Source organism: Nannospalax galili, unplaced genomic scaffold, assembly GCF_000622305.1.
Source record: "Nannospalax galili isolate Female #2095 unplaced genomic scaffold, S.galili_v1.0 scaffold5079, whole genome shotgun sequence".
NCBI classification, from domain to species: Eukaryota; Metazoa; Chordata; class Mammalia; order Rodentia; family Spalacidae; genus Nannospalax; species Nannospalax galili.
In genome coordinates, this window is record NW_008343223.1 from 33023 (window position 1) to 36242 (window position 3220).

General features: G+C 40.0%; 1 long non-coding RNA gene across 1 annotated transcript; it reads right to left on the minus strand.

Annotated features, from left to right (window-relative positions):
- Positions 1-1424: 1424 nt before the first annotated feature.
- LOC115071424 lies at positions 1425-2335 on the minus strand. The gene is made up of 2 exons (XR_003850511.1): positions 2230-2335; positions 1425-1518 (listed from the first exon to the last, which is right to left on the minus strand). It is a non-coding gene; the product is annotated as an uncharacterized LOC115071424 (long non-coding RNA).
- Between the last annotated feature and the right edge of the window lie 885 nt (positions 2336-3220).

Genomic DNA, 3220 nt, shown 5'->3' on the forward strand with positions numbered 1-3220 from the left:
ATATATATATATATGTATATGAAGATACCATTTTAACTTGTGTATGGGGTAAATGCATCCATTCCAAGATTCCTTCTTGCCATAAACATGCAGTTGGGGTATATGAAGTTTTTATTATTATTAAATCCCATGGTGCTTTATAATCAACTTGTTTTAGCTTAGCTGTCTGTAGTTTTTCTTCTACCAATATTATTTTCTCCAAAGCTTCTGGTGTTAACTGTCGTTGTGATTTTGGATTAGCATCTCCTTTTAACAATTCAAATAGGGGGTGTAATTCTCCTGTAGTTATTTTTAAATAAGATCTTACCCAGTTTATATTCCCTAATAGTTTTTGAAAATCATTTAAAGTTTTCAATTTATCTATTTTAATACTCATTTTTTGTGAGCTGATTTCTTGCTCACCAATGACTTTTCCTAAGTAGTGTAAAGGCCTATTATATTGTATTTTATTTGGAGCTGTTATAAGACCATATTTAATGATCAAATCATGTCTTTTAATATTGATTCTGCAAAGTCTTTAGTTTTATGGGCCAATAGAATATCATCCATATAATGTATTATATAAGCATCCTTGTATTTGATCCTGATATCTCTCAATGCTCTATCCACAAATTTTTGACATAAAGTTGGACTATTTTTCATCTGCTGAGGAAGTACTTTCCATTGATACCTTTGAAAAGGTTGTTTTAAATTAGTTGATGGAACACTGAAAGCAAATCTCTGAGAATCCTCAGGACTTAATTGTATTGTAAAGAAACAATCTTGCAGGTCTATAATGATAATAAATAAGTCAAAGGGAATTGCCACCGGTGAAGGCAGACCAGGCTGTAAAACCCCCATGTCATGCATGGTTTCATTTATTGCTCTTAAATCTTGCAATAGTCTCCACTTACCGGATTTTTTCTTAATGACAAATATAGGTGTATTCCAGGGACTGGTTGATTCTACTAAATGTCCTTTATCTAGCTGTTCTTTCACTAATTCCTATACAGCCTGTATTTTTTTCTGAGGTAAGGGGCCACTCTCTGATTTTTATATATCTGTACCACTTCTTTAAGAGGTCTAATCATTATTTTTATTTCTCCAGTGAAATCAGAGTCTATGACTCCTGGAATCACTTCAAAATTCTTTTTATAATTTGAACTTCTGCCAATTATTAAGCCAAATGTACCCAAAGGCAGACCTCCTTTAACAGAGGTCTCTATTAATTGGGTCCCTTCCATAAGGGAGAGTACATAATCTTTATTTGCTGCCAAATCCAACCTAGCACTTCCTGGAGTGGCTCTAGGAAGATCATACTAAAAAGTTCGGTCAAAGGATTTAGTTCAAATTGTTTGTCTTTTTCCTTACCTGAATCCACCATGTCTATCCCTCTTTCTTTGAAGGGGCTGAGGGCTTGCCCCTCTCCTCATTTTATTTTTTTTATTTTTTTTCCTTTTCTTCTTCCTATCTAGGGGTGTCCCATCTTTATGATACTTAGACTTACATTCATTTTTCCAATGTTTTCCTTTCTTGCACCTAGGACAGATCACAGGAGGTTCTCGCTTATTACCAGGTTTTCTCTCTCCATTATTGCTCCTTTTATTTTTACTGAAACATTCTTTACTCATGTGACCTGGCCTTCCACATGAGAAACAGACCCCCTCGTAATTGGTCTGAGGCCTGCTTTTAAGATTCTGAACATAGGCGCTGAAATGCTGTCCCTTCACTGCTGCAGCATAGGCCATTCCTTGGACCACTGCTGGTGAGGCATCTATGCAGGCTTTTACATAATCCTGTAAAGAGCCTGTTTTCCTAATTGGCCTTATTAATTCTTTACATAGAGAGTTAGCATTTTCCCAAGCCAATTGTTTTAATAAAATTTCTGATCCCTCAGATGAAGGCATCATCCTTTGCAATGCTTCCTCCAATTTGCTACAAAATTCTCATATGTTTCTTCCTGTTTTTGTCTAATTCCAGAAAGAACAGTGGTTGTACCTCCTGCTCCTGGAAGTCTTCTCCAGGCTGCTACTGCCAATTTAGAAGTTTCTTCCAATACTGTTTTTGGTATACTAATACTCAAACTGATAAGGAAAGGCCCTTATTCTTTGATTGAGAATGCCCCATGATACTTTACCTACTGGTCAACTTAACCTGGTCATGCTTTACCAGTGGACCTGCAGCGCCCTGAAGAGATCTTATCCTTGCCTGAAATTTTTAAAAAGAGAGAAAAGGGGAGAGATAACTTACCCTCCGCATCCCTGTTCGGGCACCACCTGTGACGGACCAGCCCAGACCGGGGCAGTTCAGTCCAACGGGAACAGGGTCGTCAAGAGGGTGGACAAGGAGTCGGCTAGTGAAAAACAGATGCAAAGGAGCTTGATGAAAGTCTGAGTGTAATTTTTGCAGTTGCAAGGTTTGAGATATATACAGCAAAGATCACAAAAACCACAGAACAGTCATGCTAAGATGTACAATTCCAGAGATGAAAGTAAAACAATTTTGCTAACACATTTTTGTTGGCATCCTCTGTTATGCAAAGTAGAAGTCTCTTCACGTCCGGATAGCTCACGAGCTCGGAAACCATGTGCTGCACAGTCCTTTCATAGCAGAGTGCCTTCCTGGCATCCTCCCTGACTCTTCTTTTAAAGTGCTCACCACAAATACATGCCCTCTGGCACAGAAGCTACCAGGTTTTAATCAGGCATTGTCTGATAGCCTGATAGAAGCCCACCGCCCTATGTAAATGAGGCATCCTAAAAGTACCTATCAGCTAAGACTTCTTCTGCTGTCTCTACACTATAAATAGTCCTAGTTTTACCCCAATAAAGTTGAAGCTGGAGCTGAATCACTGAGATCTGAGCTGAGTCACTTGTCTTGAGCTGTAACACTAAATCCTGTGATCCAGTCTCCCCGGGGGGCGCTATTCCTCCGTTATCGGCCCACAGATACCCCAGCTTTCGCCGCCTCCGTGCCTCTTCCCTGTGGAGTTCACTGGCCAGGAACTCTGCAATCCTGAGGAAGGGTACAAGGGTGTAATAGAGGCGGGATTCCGACTAGATAATAATCTAGTAGCAGAGGAAGCTCTCCGCTCCAGAGAAGTGTGTAGCCATCAGCTACAGAGCCTATATCTGGTGCCACAACATGGAGCTTCTGAACCTCATGCCACAACGTGCAGCTTCTGAACCTTGTGCCACAACGTGGAACCTCTGAACCTTGTGCCAGCTAGGAGCTGGTGCCC